The 17,240-nt window shown below is 44.6% G+C and overlaps 1 long non-coding RNA gene across 4 annotated transcripts in view; it reads left to right on the top strand.

Annotated features, from left to right (window-relative positions):
* The first annotated feature begins 1,749 nt into the window (after window positions 1–1,749).
* LOC102927201 (uncharacterized) overlaps window positions 1,750–17,240 on the top strand; it is a 29,054-nt gene continuing 13,563 nt past the window's right edge. For 3 of the 4 annotated variants that reach the window (XR_006070646.2, XR_006070648.2, XR_006070647.2), the window contains exons 1-2: window positions 1,750–1,912; window positions 15,693–15,799. This is a non-coding gene — a long non-coding RNA (uncharacterized LOC102927201). The remainder of the gene's footprint in view (window positions 1,913–15,692; window positions 15,800–17,240) is intronic. The other variant, XR_442743.4, reaches the window with a different exon arrangement.

The following is a 17,240-nucleotide window of genomic DNA, read 5'->3' on the forward strand; positions in this document are numbered from 1 at the left end:
CCCGCTCCCACCCCTACCGCAGGGCTCCAATGATCCGCAGCCCCGCGCATTTCGAAAGCCTTCCCGGCTCGCCGGCGGCTAAGGGACGGTCACCGAAGCGCACCAAACTGTGGAAAGCCACTGCCACTTTCGGGGATCGCCCCTGCATTGCAAAGTGTCCCCCACCATTGCATCCTTGGCTGTCCAGAGCCGCATACCCGGGCAGGGAAGAACTGGGGGAAGTGTGGATTTGTGTGTGTGTGTGTGTGGGGGGGCATGATAGGTTACATTGGGGGCCATGGACATTCATTAGTGGGAGGGAGCAGGTAGTCGGCCTTTCAGGCCACTGTGTGCCCACCGCCCTGCCCGCACCGAACGACCTTTCCTAGGCGCCAGGCAACGCTGCCTTCCCCATTGCACCCCCATCTCCAGGAGACAAGATTGCTCTTCTAGCGCTTTGGACTAAAAGGTGTTTTGTTTAGAAGTTCATTTAGGATCCCTGATCTGTTTTTCAAAGTGCGGATTCTTTTTCATTTGCCATCTTCCACCTGAGCCACACCCTATGCCTGCCACCCCCTCCTTCCTGGCTGAAAAAATAAGGCAAAAAAATCTTGCAAACGACACTGCGGGGGAGAGGGGCCCAGGAGGCTGCTTAGAAACCTATGGGGTCGCCTCCCTGATTTTACTCGCGTGGGGTTGGAAAAGGGTGGGGTCGGCCACAGACGGATCTAGGAGAACCGAAAGTGCACTTATTTCCACGTAAACTTAAGTCTCAAGTCCCTCGGGCCTCCATCCAAGTCCCAGACTTGTCATGCTTGGGGACTCAGGGCAGAGGCAGGAACTAGAAAATAGAAAATCTTAACAATAAAAAAAAATAAATAAATAAAAATAAAATCCTGATCCATATTTTGGGCGCGAAACTTCGACGCACCTCTAAAAGGAACGTTAAGAGAAAGGCCGGGAGAAGAGAGCGCGGTTCGGGCGCCGGCCGGGGGATTGCATCATTTGCAACTCCCCCTCCAGAACACGGGCTGCGAACCGCAGCCACCATCATGGCGCTCGGATCTGGCCGCGCTTCCCGCGTCCCGGAGCGTCCAGGCCGTGGCCAGTATGCTTCGATAGAAGCGTTTGCAAACCGTGTTCCCTGGTTGCCGAGCGCCGGCCTTTCGCCCCCTCCTTCTCTTTGTGTGCGTGTGCATGTGCGTGCGTACGTGTATTTGCCAGTATGCGTGTGTCATGTGTGCATGTGTAGGAAGAAGTTGAAGACCTCTCTCCCCCCTCCACTTCTCACCCCCCCGCCCCCCACCCCGTCCCGAGCTGGTGGTTGTAAACTTGATTGGCATTGGCTGCGCCCACTGATCCCTGCACCGAGTCCACTGAAGATTTAAGGTGGATCTGAGAGGCTGCAGCTGCAGGCGGAGCCTCGCTCTTAACTTAGTTTTGGAAGAAAAAAACCCCAAACCGTGCGCTCGCTGCGTTTTACGAATCTTTCGGTCCCCAGGTCCGCGGGTCCCCGCCCAGCCCGCCGCTCTTCCCCCGCCCACCTTCCCCTGATTCCCCATTGGCCGGCGCGTGCAGTTTGAATTTTTTTTTTTTTTTTTGGTTGCTTGTTTTCTTGTTTAAAAAAAAATTACAGTACCGTAGATCATGTGATGAGAATTACTTGGGCAGCCTGAGGTGGGGTGTTTTAGCTGGTTTGGTTGAAGGCGGTAGGGAGCAGGATGGGTGGAGCTTTCTGTTCCAAAAGTCACCCCCACACACACACCCAAGTGCCGTTGACACTGTGCAGGCGGGAAGCTCGGCTGGGGTAGAGATGTAGCATCAAACATTCACGGATGTCCAGGGAGCGCGGGCCCACAGGCTGCTGGCCAGAGGTACTAGGAGGGCACAGGCTGGAGCCCGAGGAGGATGCACCTTCCCCTGCCTTGGAAAGGTAGATTTGGGGAGGGTGGGAGCGGGTAGGTATCCTGGAAATGAATACTTCCCCATCAAGGAAATAAACCAAATACAAGGTGTGTCTATAGACTCTATATAGAGCAAAGAGGGTGTTATTCCAGGGGTTAGAGTGTCAAAATCCATCACCATCAAGGCAGTCGCTGTCATTTTCTTTTTCTTTTCTTTTCTTTCTTTCTTTCTTTTTTTTTTTTTACCTTAAAGAAAAAAAAAAAAAGCAAACCCCAACAAACTGTTTTCCAGTGTTTTTGCTTGAGGATGAGAGAGGGTATCTAAAGTCCCTTTGATTTCTGGGTCTGAAAACTCATTGGAAAGAGTATGTTAAGATTTAGGACAATTTCCTTGGTAGCACAAGTCTAATACAAATGATGACCCTTTTTAATTAGGATCCAATTAATACACCCTTTTTAATTAGGATCCAACTATGTTTCTCTTTGCAGTGAAGCTTTTAAATGTTTATAATAATTAAAAGGTAGCCCCACATCAGTCTTTCTCTGTGTTAGTGAAGTCTAACACATACCTTTTTTCCTTTTCTTCCCTCTCCTTTTCTTTCCTTTAAAAAAATTTCCCCTGATGTCTCTCTCCTTCAGCCTGTCTTAGCCAGATGCCCAGCCCTGGCCTCCCCACAGTTCTAAACCAGTGTACTGTGTTTTTAGGTTTTTAGCTACCCTATTCTGGACTGACCAGACAAACCCCTTAACTCTCGCAGCTCACTAAATTCTATGACCCCATCATAAACCAACCTGCTTGAGCTGATCTCTAGGCTGTATTCATTGACTCTGTTAGAGGTGCACTGGTCACTTCTGCCTTTCAAAGGACCCACCTAATCAGAGTGGGCACTCCATAAGGAAAAAAACAAACAAAACAAAACGTGTCAACACAGGGAGGAACTTTATGCGTAAGGACTATCTAGTCTCAGGAAACAGGTCTCCATCTTGAGTGTGAATCAAGCACTGGATGTTCCCTCGATGGGATGTTATAGATAAGATTCAGGCAGCAAATGACTATGCAAACTGGTTTCGAAGTTTGAGCTTGGCATGGTGGAGCACACCTGTAATCTGAGCACTTGGTAGGTGGAGGCTGGGGGATCTGGAGTTCAAGACCAGCCTTGCCTCCATAGAGAGTTTGAGGTCAGCCCGGGCTGCACGTGACCCTCAAACATACAAACAAGGGTACAAACAAAAGTGGTCATTGAATAATACTCCATTGGGCATAGTGGTGCACACCTTTAATCCTAGTACTCACGAGCCAGAGGCAGGTGGATCTGTATGAGGTCCAGGCCAAAAATAAAAAATAATTTAAAAAAGACTTTTGCCCCCCACCCCCACCTCCTAGATGAAGTCTTGCTGGCTTTGAACTCCTGAGCTCAGTGGATCTCTGACTTTAATCTCCTGACTAGGTAGGTCCATAGGTGTGTGCTACTGCACCCACCCTGACCTTTCGGTTAAAGGGAGGCCTTAAACTCAGGCTCTGGAACAACTCAATAGAAATCCACCGACATCTAGGGCTTGGCAGGAGGGTGTTGTTTGGTGGACTGAATGCTTGCTGCGCAGGCGTGAGGACCTGAGTTTGGATTCCCAGAACCTGTTTTAAAAGCCAGCTTTGGCAGTGCACATTTTTAATACCGGAGCTGGTGAGTGGACAGGGAAAAGTAGATTCTTGGGTCACAGTGACATTCATTCTAGCTAACAGTGAGCTCCGGGCTCATTGAGATGGACGGCAATAAAAGATACCAGTGATGACCTCTGGCCTCCACATGGGCATGCACACAGGACACACGTGTACACACAAAAGAACTCGACTAGCGCATGAAAACCTACTCTTTACTCTTTAACCAGTATTAGTTTGAGCCAAATTATTGGGGTGTGTTGCTGCTGACAGTGGTCCCAGAGGACAAGAATGGAGCAGATAAAGTACTGCATGTTGATGTCGGAGCTGTTCTAATATCATAGCACTGTGTATTATTCACATTCGTAGTGCTACTGGAATAAACAGCCAAGAGTGCAGGCACATGCCCTGCCATACCGTTGTGTGCAATACTTGATAATGATACATGACTGTTACTGGCTTGTGCACTTATTGCTGTTAAGTTTCTAGGGTATGCTTTCTATGATCATTTTAGGGTATACTCCTACTTAGATATATGGAAAAGTTAACTGTAAAAGAGTCTCCAGGTTGTCCTTCAGAATTCATTATTGTCATCATAGGAGACAACAGTTCTAGGCATGCCACTGCCCCTGACCACCTTCCAGGAAGACTGGATAAAAGGTAGAGGCAAAAGATGTCATATCAATTATGCTTTTTGGTGCATGGATAGAAGCCAGAGCTTTGTGTGTGATAGGCAAGCATACTAAAATTCAGTGGATCTTAGGCTGGCCTTGAACTTACAGAGTAGCTGACCTACAGCTTGAAGCAATCTTCCTTCCTCAGCCTCCCACGCACTCATCTTATTGCAGATGTATACCACCACACCTGGCTCAGATAATGATGAACTTGAGCCTGTGGAGGCTAATGCATGTGTTTGGAACTTGGCTTTGAAAAACAACAAAAAAATATTTTTTAAAGTGTTTTTTTTTTTTTTTTTTTTTTTTTGTTTATGTGCATTGGTGTTTTGCCATGGGTGTCGGGTCCCCTGGAACTGGAATTACAGACAGTGTGGGTGCTTGGAATTGAACCTGAGTCCTCTGGAAAAGCAGTCAGTGCTCTTAACCACTGAGCCATCTCTCCAGTTCCAATTTTTTTTTTTAAAGTAAATAAATTAAAATAGAGAGGCTGGGGATGTAGGTAGAGTGCTTGCCTAGCATGAGCAGGCAGTAGTTGTGATTCCCAGCTTTCTGGTGCATGCCTGTAATCCTGGCACTCAGGAGGCAGAGGCCAAGGCAGGAGGACCAGAAATTCAAGGTCATCTTCAGCTACAAAGCAAGAGGCCAGAGTGGCCTGTATGAGACTATCCCAAAATGAAACAAAACAACAACCAAGCCACAACCAAAAATGACCTCACAGGTAAAGCACATAAAGAAAATATTTTTAAATATCTGTACAATGTTTTCTAAGCTAGATGTTATTTCAAAAGTTAAAAAAGGTAAAAAAAAAAAAAAAAAAAAAAAAAAAAAAAGGAAAGAAAAGAAAAAAGGCAGGCAGAGCGGCACATGCCAGTGATCCTAGCTTGTGAGAGGGAAGCTCAAAGTCATTCTGGGCTGCACAGTGAGTCTGAGGTCAGCCCGGGTTACATGGGGGAAAAAAAAAGAAGTAAAAAGTAAAAGAAAAAATTAATTTATTAAAAAACAGTATATTGTAGAAATTAATTTATTATTTAAGAAAGAAATTGTTTAAAAAAATGACATTCAGTCCAACTGTCCTGTGTGTATAGAGTCCACAGCAATGTGTATCAGGGGTCTCCACATTCATTGCCTGTTTCTTGCTCATTGATTACCCCAGGGCAACTCCCAGACATGCATGTTCTGGTCTTGGTAAGGGTTCTATACAGTGACAGCGTTTTATATTTGTGTTTGTTTGTTTTGAGACAGCCGAGTGACCCTCAAACTTAAACTTGGTCTCCTGTCTGCCTCTCAGTACTCACATTAAAAGCAGAAACTGCCACAATCTGCTTCCATTTTGTATTTTTTTCTACAATATTGTCACTCAATATTTTATACACAGTGCAAGCGATTTTATACAATATTTTTTCTTTTCTGGGCTTAGATGTTTGGATATACAAATATTATTGTTACAATCACTTAAAGTATGCGATCCAGGACAAGCTGTTCAGATTGCTGGGAGCTGCAGCCTCTATCTATGACTCCTGGATGTGCGGCTGGCTCCACCCTCTGTAGTCGGCTCTGTGGTGGTCACACAGTCACAACGCATTGGTCAGAAGTTGCCCCTGTGATCAGCAACACATGACTGTATATCTGATGCAATCGGACTCGATCACCATAGCTCTCCTGTTCAGTGAGGAGAGCCAGGGAAGTCCGGTATATTAGGAATAATTAAGGAAACAAACTCCAGAACTCAAACAGGTCACATTTACTACTGGTACTTAAGGGATGAGAAGGTGGTGGGAAGATGCGGAATTCTCATTCCAGGGTGGGGTCTCTAACAGGTGACCCGGACTGGTGAAAAGGGGAACTGTATTCTTTGACAGGGATACTGACCATGAGAAAGATGACAACCCTCACTAATGCCTTTACACTTAACTAACGATAAACTGATTATCTTGTGTCCTCCCCATGACCCCCAGGAGCTAGGGATCCAACCCAGAGCCTTGTGTGTGCTAGGCAAGTGCTCTCCCACCGAGTCACACCCGCTGCCCTCTTATTATTTCCCCCTCTCTTTCTCTATCCTTCTTTGTTTTATTTTCCCTGTAGTCTCTCCTGTACCCAGGGCCACACTGTTTATATCTGAATGCAGACTATGGTTTCATTTCTGGTGAGATCAATCCTTTTGCTCTGTTGTTCCCCCTCAAATTTCCCAGCTTCTTTTGGCCTATATGGATTTAAAATGTCTGATTCTAATTATTGTTGGCTTTAAAGAAATAACAGGAGAGGCCAGATGTGTGGCACACACCTGTGGCTCGAGCACTGTCAAGGCAGAACCAGGAGGCTAAGGAGTTCAAGGTCATCCTTAGCTTTGCGGTGAGTTTGAGCCCAGCCCAAGCCACAGGAGATTCTATTTTGAAAATAAAAGAAGAAAAGAAAGAGAAAAAAAATAGGAAAGAAAGGGCCAGGCAGCAATGGTAGGACAATTGTCTAGTATGCCCCGGGTGCTGGGTTTGAAGCCCAGCACCACAAATAGCAATGGTCAAGCGGCAGCCTTATCTCACAGTTTTCACTGGGATAAATTCTTCAAGAATTAGAAAGAATGAAAGAGCGGGGCCGGCAAATTCGCTGAGTAGGTAAAGAGACTTACTAAGCAAAAGCTGGTAACCTGAGTTCAATCCTGAAACCCATGTACGGGTGGACGGAGAGGACCAAATTCACAAAGTTGTCTTCTGTTTTCTGTCTTCTGTGTGTCATGTCCCACATCCCCAATCTCTCTCTCTCTCTCTCTCTCTCTCTCTCTCTCTCTCACACACACACACACACACACTAAACTATTTAAAATTGAAAGAAAAGAATGGAGTAGGAAAATATAAAATCATAAATATACACAAAGAAACCCGAGAGAATTTTTAAAAATGGTGTATTGTGCCACGTGTGTGTTATATGTCCCATGAATCTGAACCTCATCCATCCAGATAGGCTGGCTGGTCCTTGCTCTTGAGGGAGCTGCCTGTCTCCTCTCAGAGCCCTGTTTTGACTGTGCTTTTGCATGGACCCTGGGGAGCCAACGCTGGGCCTCTTGCCTGCTTTGCAGGCATGTTACCAACTGAGCCATCAGCCGATCCCCCCACCTCCCCACCCCCAGGAAATTTTTGAAAATTAAATATCAGACTGGGGAAGGCATTTCTAAGTATGATAGAAAAAAATTAAAATTCATAAGATGAAATAACAATAAATTGGATGACATGAAATCAAAATTTTTAATTAATTTTTTTCAGTGTAGAATGTACCCTAAGCAAAGTTAAAAAAAAAAATGGTAGTAATTGTACAGTGATATGAATGAAAAGAACTTTAAAGATTGTCAGGTTGGTAACTGTTTTGCCCTCATGCATGTATATGTACTGAGTACATGCCTGGTGTCCTCAGGTGAGAAGAGGTCATTAGATCTCCTGGAATTGAACTTAGTGGACTCTGTAAGCCCCCGTGTGGGTGCTGGGAGCAGAACTTGGGTCCTCTGCAAGAGCAGCCAGTGCTTTTAACTACTGAGGCATCTCTCTAGCCCCAATCATGTGACTACCTTTAATGCCATGGAACTGTACTCTTAAAAAAAACAATTTTAAATGATAAATTTCAAGCTCTGTGTCTTTAATCACACACTCAAAAAAAAAAAAATGCACAGAGAGAGACGAGGCTGGAGAGGTGGCTCACCGGTTAAGAGCACGGGCTGCTCTTGTGATGGACAAGCATGGAGTTCCTATCATTCATGCCAGGCAGCTCAACCACCTGGAACTGCAGCTCCAGCCCCTCTCTGGCCTCCTCAGATAACCGTGCTCGCGTGTGCACATGCCCTCACATAGACACACATGTATACATCGTTAAATTAAAAATTAAATATAAATCCACAAATGGTATTAGAAAATTAAAGTTTGCTCATGTTCTGTCTAAAAAGAATTTTGCACATTCACCCCCTTCAGACAACTGGCACAGTGGTTTGATATCAAGCCCTGACTGCTTGGGTTTTTCGTCCCATTTACTTAACTTTATTTGTTTGTTTGGTTTTTTGGGAGGTTTTGTTTTGTTTTGAGACTGGGTCTCGTGTAGTTCAGGCTGACCTCAAACCCACAATGTAGCTGAGGATGGCCTCCACCACCTAACTTCAAGCAACCATGTTGTCTTTCATATATGAAGATGCTTAGTGTTTTCACAAAGTTATTAAAAATATCTAGTGGAGGCTGAGTGTGGCCTTGAATTCTGGCACTGGGGAAGTGGAGACACAGGGTCAGGACTTTGAGGTCATCCTTGTCTGTATATCCAGGTTAGGGCTACCTTAGGCTATGTGAGACCTTACCTCACTGTCCCCATCCAGTGGACTAATTAATATGTGTGCAGTACTTAGCACAACACCTGATATATAATAAAAAATAACAATTAGATATTTATAAATAATATAAACAGTGATACTCCCCTGTTCTTCATTTGTCCTTTTTTTTTTCACTGTTTTCTTACAGTACCCATAGCCAGAACTTTGCGAATGTTGTAAATCTATTTCTCTCTCTCTTTTGTATTTTTCCTTTTTCTTTTCTTTTTTTTTTTAAAGATGGTCTCATGTAGGGTGGACAGGCCTTGAATTATTGACCCTTCCTTCTGTCTTTGTCTCTACATGCTGGGATTATGGGCTGATGTCTCCATGCCCAGCTATACATTTTTATATTCTCTCTCTTTCCTTTTGATTTTTGAAGGCAGGGTTCAAACTCATGGTGATTCTCCTGCTTCTGTCTGCCAAACACAGGCTTACAGATGTAAGACCACATCTATTTTTCTAGTTTTTGTAACTGCCATTATTATCCTTAAGAAAAACAAAATTTTGCTGTTATTATTCCATTTTATTATTATTTTTTTATATGGGTCTTAGTATGTAACCTTGGCTAGCCTAGAATTCACTATGCTGGCCTTGAAGTGTGATCTTGCTTCAGCCTCCAGAGTATAGGCTACCACACCTGGCTTTTTTTTAGGTAAGTTTTGTTACTCTATTTTTGTTGAGAAAGGGCCTTGCTCTGTAGTCCAGTCTGAACTCAAAAGGATCTTCTTGTCTTAGTTTCCTGAGTGCTGGAATTATAGGCATGCACCATCATGCCTGGCTGAAAAACCAATTGTTTAAAATTGACATTCAGTAAACAGAGTCAAAAATGTACCAAAAAAAAATAAAAAAAGGCTGAAATGGTAAATTTTATGGTTTTTTTTTTTTGTTGTTGTTTTGTTTTTGTTTTTTAACCAAGATTAACACAGTTTAAACAATAAGGCACTTGTTGGATTTAAGCCCATCCCTAATAATTTCTGAAATGGCCTAGCATAGGTTTATTTGTAGTAATGAGTAACTCACCCACATCAAAGACAGTATTGGAGTAGAAAAGGGTTGGGACCCATGTATCAAAGTGGTAATGTATTAGCTGTTAATAGTCGTACCTGCCTGTAATCCCAGCCCGGGGAGACTGGAGCGGAAGGATGGTGACTTTGGGACAGCTTTGGCTACACAGGGAGATCCTGCCTCAAACAAACAAAGGAACAGAAAGACTGGGCTGTGCTGCCTGCTAGGATCCCAGAACCCCAGCGGTGCAGGCAGGGGATCAGTTACAGGCCAGCTTCTGCAGCGTTGAGTTGGAGGCCAGGATCCACAAGGCCATGGCTTACTCCACAGCCACCAAAAGAAAATGAAAACCACCCCCAAAATAAAGAACTCTCAACCAAACCAAAAAAAAAAAAAAAAAAACAACCCACCACTAACAACAACAACAAACAACAACAACAACAAAAAACCACACACACACACACACACACACACACACACACCATAACGTTTAGGTAAATTGAGTCGGGAAGCGCAGTACCCGAAGCCAACAGGGCTATTCTTGAGTTTCACTGCTACTTCCCTCCAAGGCTCAGTGACTTTTCCCAGCTTCACTGGTGACCAGGGAAGCAAGGAGATGGTGCTGTGGGGTCCGTGACTAACTCGGAGTCAGTGTAAGAGCCCTGTCTTCAGAATACCTAAGCCTTGGCTCAGTGGCCTCACCTCCTTTACTGCAGACGCCCCAGGTGGCCCCTTCCGGTTGGTACAGACGCCTCTCACAGGCCTGCCACCCCGCTTCCAATGCTGAATGCGACCAGGAGCTATTTTCCTCCAAACTGTATTTGGGCCACCACACTTAGCTGAAGTGTCATTTATTATTTATTTCATGACAAATGTGAAATGTCACATCAGTGGAGAAAGACTATTATACAATTGGTGGTGGCTGGTGATAACAACACTTGAGGAAGACGTTAAATCTACCCCCACACACATATACATACACCACACACATATACACACACTGCACATTATACACACACCATACACATATACGTACACTATATACATACACACACTACACACATATATACACACTACACACATATACATACATACATACACACCACATACATACTTATATATATATCCACACATACACACACATATACACAACACATACACGTACACCACATACATAATAACACCACATATACATACACATACCACACACACATACACTTCAAAAAGATACACACATATATACATACACACATTCACATACACAGAACACACACATACATATATGCACATACACAAATATACACACACATCATACACATGCATACACTTATATACACGTATCATACACATTATTATATACTGTTGGTTTAAATGTATAGTCTTTATTTCGCTATTTTTTACAAATTTACTTTTTTGGGAAATAAACAGTTGTGTGTACTTTCTAGAATGATCTTGTACTGTTATATATTAGATTTTCTTTTGAAACAAAAAAAATAACTGAACAAAACATTTGATGCTGGGTATGGTGCTTCCTACTGGCAGTCCTCCCACTTGGGAAACAGAGACAGGGGGATTGCCAAGTGTTGGAGGCCAGCCTAAGCTTCATCATAAGACCCTGTCTCCTTTTCCATCATGTGTGTGTGTCTGTGTGAGAGTGTATGACACACCTTATGGGTGCCAGTAGAGGACAAAAGAGAGTGTCAGAGCTCCTGGAGCTGGGCTTTCAGTTGCTTGTGAGTCGCTTGCCCTGGGTGCTAGGAATGAAATGCTGGAGCCTCTGTAAGAGCAGTGAGCACTCAACCACTGAGCCATTTCCTAGCTCCGAGACTCCATGTGAGAGGACAGGATTCATTGTTTGATTGGACTCGTAGCATGCACGAGAATGATAGCGAGTGTAGACGTTAAAATATGCCTGGTAGGGCTGGGGTGGAGCTCAGTCAGGGCGTGCTTGGGTGTGGATTCAATCTCCAGCGATAGGAAAACCAAAAACATGAAGCCCACCCTTAGCAGTTTGTTATTTATTAATAGAAGTTGGCCCTGTTATATGAGTGCAAAAAGCAGTCAAAGCAATATTTGTAGAATGAAACTTTCTTGTGGAAAACTTAGGGTTCATATGTATGCATAAAATGGCCTAGAACAGTGATTCCCAACCTGTGAGTCCCAATCCCTTTTGCAAACCTCTGTCTTCATAAATATTTAGGTTACAATTCATAACAGCAGCAAAATCACAGTTATGAAGTGGCAACAAAAATTATTCTGTGGTTGGGGGTCACCACCTGAGGAGATGTATTAAAGGGTCGAAGTATTAGGAAGGTTGAGAACTATTGGTCTGGAAGGTTACTTAAGAAGTTAATCTCTCTCTCTCTCTCTCTCTCCTCTCCCCCTCCCCCTCCCCCTCCCCTTGTCTTCTCTTTCCCTCCCTCTTTCCTTCCCTCCCCAACTCATTAGAGTCTGTAGTCCAAGCTGACCTAGAATTCTATGTAGCCCAAGCTGACTTTGAAGTAGTAGCAGTTCTCCTGCCTCAGCCCTAAGTGCTTAGATTATAGTTAGAAGCCCACAATCGGCTCCCCAAACCTTTCCTAACTTGTGCCTGAGCCTGCTCTGCCCAGATCCTTCTCCTTCCGCTGCGGCAGCTGCTCAGCCTCCGGTGCTCATCTTGTTTCCTAGTCCGCACTTCCAGGTTAGTGGCTGGGCCTTCTTTTTCCCCTTTCAAAGGCATAGTTGTGTGTGTGTGTGTGTGTGTGTGTGTGTGTGTGTTTTAAACTTCAGAGCATTATTGTACAGGACAGAGGGCCACACTTCGGCCTGCCCACTCTGAAATTTTTAAGTCGTTATTGCTCTGAGATCCCTGGGGACCCTCATCATGATCTCTGTTGGCATTTGAAGAGAGTAGGACCAGGAAAGCTCAAAGCTTCCTTTCAAACAGGGGCAGCGCTATTTACAGTCCTCCTTCACACTGGAGGTGAAAATCACACTGGAATTTATCTCTAAGCCAATTTTTCCTTCTCAAATGTCTTTACTACATATTTTCACTGTCCCCCATGACTGCTTGTTCCTAATTTCTCAGTAGATACAATGTCTTCATCCTTCTTTGGATTTTTTTTTTTTTTTTTTTTTTTTTTTTTGTACTGAGAGTTACTCTTGCTGAGGTTCAACTATCCAAAGTGACTCCAGTTTTTCTGGACGTCAAGCGCCCAACATCAGAATCTCCAGAGACTCCTTTCAGTACTTGTCTCACTTGTTTCTCCTCGGCTGCACAAGACTGGGGAAGCTCACTCTGTCCTCCAGACCTCAAGCATGTTCTTTTCCCTCTGACTTTGCCCCTGCACTCCATCATTTAGGGTCTGCAGCCCTGGCTCTTTGGGGGGCTTCTTGGCCTTCTTTTCATCTCTCTTTATCCCAAGCTCCTCCGCTGTCTTGGCTGTTCTTCACTGGGTTTCTTTCAGTGTCTGGAGCTGGGGCATTCTGTGATCTGGAGTGGCTAAATCTTCTACACTGGCTTCTGCTTCTTCCATTCTCAGGATGCTGCTAATCTGCTCTTCCCTGGGATCAATTCTGATGGAAAGGATTCCCAGGTGTTTCATTTTCACAGGCTCAGGTGACCTGTGTCTCTCTAGGAGCAGCTCTCTGATTCTCTGTAGGAGCAGCCCTCTGATTCTTAGGTTCGGCTTTTCACCTGTTGCTTCCTGCTGAGGTGACACATCGCAGACACACTTCTATCCCTTGCAGACTTCCTCTTGGGGGACAGGGAACATTGCTCAAAGGCATAGATCTTACAGGGCAGCCACTGGAACACGGGGACTGTGGAGGTGGGGGATTAGTATAATAGTTGTTAATAGGAGTGTGAGCCTGGTGACATTGCTTCTGAAGTCAGGAAACACAGAGAGGGTGATGAATGATGGTGTTCGGCCCACTTTCGCCTTTTTATTTACTCTAGGACTCTGGTCCTCCATGAGGCTAGTGCTGTTCACATTTAAGATGGTGTTGAGTGACCAAACTTTTCCTGGGGAGATGCAACACACACACACACACACACACACACACACACACACACACACACACATCTACTCACCCCAGAAAAAGAACACACAATAGACTAAAGTACAGATACCACCAAAGTCCAACTTGGGGAGTTTATTGGTGTTATTTACAGGAATGTGGATGAGGAGTCATTACAGGAGCAGAAATGACTCAAAGACAGCTGTATCACCAAAGCCCACCTCAGCATGAGTGACAGCTCACAAAGCTGGGAACCTGGAGCTCGCTGAACAGCCTGAAGGCAGCTCAACAGGTTGGAGAGTGTCCTTTCCAGGTGCCCCATTGGTCTAACCCTCTTCCAGGCAGCTCAGCTGGTTTCTGCTTCTTCCCATCAGCTGGTCTGGTCTCGGAGTCTTCCTTTCAGCTTTGCCTGTCTGAGAGTCTTCTTTACAGTTCTGAGAGGAATCCTAAGCTTTTATTGTTTCTGGAAATTATTACTTATTATTCTGGCAGGGAGGGGCAGAGCAAATCTAGTTGGTTTCGGGGACTTCCTGAAGCCTTTTGAGTTGTTTATGTTCATGCTTAAAAAGCTTCCCTGCAGGATGGAATGTTTCAATCTCAGGGGAAACTGTTACACAACAGGTGGGTCTTCCCACATCAGAAAGAGGAGGGGGGAGGGGGGAGGGGGGAGGGGGAGGGAGGGAGGGAGAGAGAAATAGGGTAGGGGAGAGAAGAGGGGGAGAGAGAGGGAGAGGGAGGGAGGGTTGATAAATCTCTGAGGTGTGTAATGGTTCCTCTTAATATCAACTTGACAGAATCTGCAGCCTCCTGGGAGATGGGACACTGGGCATGCCCCTGGGTAATTATCTTGTGTTAATTGCTGTGGGAAGACAAGGCACCATTCTCTAGGGAGAGGATCTTGGGCTGTGTGAGAGTAAAGAGATCAATCTCAGCAGGAGTGCATATGCGTTCATTGTTGTCTGTTCCTGACCTAATGGAATGTGGCCAGCTGACCGGTCTCCTGTCTTCGTGACTTCCCCTTTATGATAGGTTATAGGTTATAGGTTATAGGTTATAGGTTATAGCTTGGAACCGTGAGCTAAACAAAATCATTTCTCCTCCCAGGTGCTTCAGTCAGGATATTTCATCACAGCAACAGGAAATAAATTAAGACAAAGTGATTCTAGATCTTGTCTAATTGGCAGTGTATATATGCATGTGTGTGTATATGTGTATATACATATTGTTACTGTTATTAATTAATTTATTTTTTAATTGAAACAAAGTCTCTCTCTCCGTGGTCCTAGCTGTCCTGGAACTTTCTATGTAGACTAAGCTGGCCTGGAACTCACAGAGATCCATTTCCCTCTAACTCCTGAGCACTGTGCACTACTTCTCCTGGCTTTATATGTAACTTTTAAACATTTATTTCTGTGTGTGTGCACATGTAGGGAGGTCAGAGGCCAACTTTAGGAGTCAGTTCTCTCCTTCCACCGTGTGGGTTGCAGGGATCAAACTCAGGAGGTCAGGCTTGGTGGCTAGTGCCTTTACCTGCTGAGCCATCTCAGCGGTCCTCAAGGTGACAATATTAACTATTAACAAAGTCTCCTGTAGCCCAGACTAGCCTCAAACTCCCCGCATAGCTGAAGATGACCTTGAACTCCTGGTCCTCCTGCCTCTACCCCCAAGTTCGGGGATCACAGGTGGGAACGACCATGCCCAATCTTAGGAATGAATTTGTTTTTCCTACATGGAGTCTTTTCACTACATAGTGTAGTTGACCTGGAACTTGCTATATAGATCAGGCTGACTTCAAACTTCCTCTCCAGTGCTGGGATTAAAGGAGGGTGCCACCATACCTGGACCTTGGGGATGGATTTTTTTTAAAGGTCCCTGTTTTTTTTTGTTTAGTTTTGTTTTTTGTTTTGTTTTGTTTTGTTTTTTTTGTTTTGTTTTGTTTTAATTACTAACACAGTTTGCCCTGGGGAAAGATTTTAGATTTTAGTTCCTACATCTTTGCTCAGTTAGACACCATTGTTCAGGACTCAAACTGTCAGAGCATAAAACTGAAGTTCTGAGACCCCTTCCTAGCATTTATCCTTTAGAAGTCTTGCCTAATTCTCTGTAGTAATTACATTCCTGTCCATCTCCTCCAGCAGACTGGAGCCTGGGAGGACAATACACTAGTCATGTTGAAGATAACAGACCTGACCCGAGAGCGGTTGCCAAATGAAGCAATGTGTGGCTCTTTTAAGCCATCAAGGTACATCATCACATGGTTTTCTTTTTCTAGTAAGATCATGTATGTTAAATGCTCGTCCTACATGATGGCACTGTTTTTTTTTTGTTTTTTTTTTTTTTTGACTCCTGTGAATATGTGGTTTGTGGCCAAAAATTAGGAACTTAGCTTTCTTGGAAAATAACCTGATCCGTGTCAGCGGAATGCATGATGCTGAGAAGGACATAGGAATCCCGGGACCGCGGCCAGAAGGAACCTATAAGTCATCTTGTCAAACGTCCCCGCAGGAAATCACAGATTAGAATTTTCTCATCTGTAAATGGAAAGATTGGGCGAGTGACCTCGTGCACCCAGTACTCTGTGATCTAGCTCAGGTCAGCCAAGTGCTGAGTGGCAGCTAAAGACTGGCCTGCTAATGGAAATGTGAAACGATTTTCCCGTCAAGTGTTCTGAGTAACTCTCGGAGGCAGCAGCCAGTCCCGCGGGCGGCATCCTCGGGTGTACCAGCTGCCAAAGATCAAGGACTAGGAGTTTGGGGATAATGTTCCCCGTAAGATCCCATGTGGTAAAAAGATGGAGAGGCTCAGTTTTCTGTGGTTTGTTAAGGCATCCCCGAGTTAATGGGGATGATATTTATACCTCCCTTATGTGCCTTGGAAACCAAACACACGACACAACCCTCTTAACTCATCTGTGGATGTAATGCTATCTGTTGTTAAATAGAAAAATGGAGGAAAAAATTCTAGAAATGCCCTGAGCATGCTGGAGATGGGACAGGAGAGTCAGGGGTGAGGGTCAGCCTGAGCTACACAAGGAGTTTGAAACCAACCAGCGCTCCATGAGACCTTGTCTCAAAACACTAAAAAAGGGCCATGGAGATTTGCTCAGTTGGGTAAAGGCAGCTGCCACCAACCCTGACAGCCAGAGCTTAATCCCTGGAACCTATGGAGTGGAAGGACAGAGTCCTGCAAACTGTCCTCTGACTTCCAACATGCTTGCCTGTGGCATACGTGTGCACTCACGTGTGTGTGCCACCCATACCCAATAAATACATAAATGGGATAAATGTTTTAAAAGGAAATTGTGATATTAATTATTATGTGTGTGTTTGTTTGTGTGTGTACGTACGTGTGCACACATGTGGAAGCCAGAGGTTGAAGCTGAGTGTCTTTCTCATTCCTTCTCTTCCTTATTTTTTGAGACAGTCTTTCACTGAACCTGGAGCTCCTCTGCAGAGGAACAACTTGAACTTTTTCTTTAAAGATTTATTTATATTTTTATGTCGGTGAGTGGTTTGGCCACATGTGTGTCTGTTTACCACATGTGTACAGTGCCTGTGGGGACCAGAAAAGGGCATCAGAACCCCTTGGAGATGGAGTTACCTATGTTGCTAGCTACCATGTGGGTGCTGAGATCTGGTCCTCTGCAGTAGCAACAAGTTTTCTTAACTACGGAGCCAGCTCTC

The sequence above is a fragment of the Peromyscus maniculatus genome, chromosome 3, assembly GCF_049852395.1.
Source record: "Peromyscus maniculatus bairdii isolate BWxNUB_F1_BW_parent chromosome 3, HU_Pman_BW_mat_3.1, whole genome shotgun sequence".
In the NCBI taxonomy this organism is placed as follows: domain Eukaryota; kingdom Metazoa; phylum Chordata; class Mammalia; order Rodentia; family Cricetidae; genus Peromyscus; species Peromyscus maniculatus.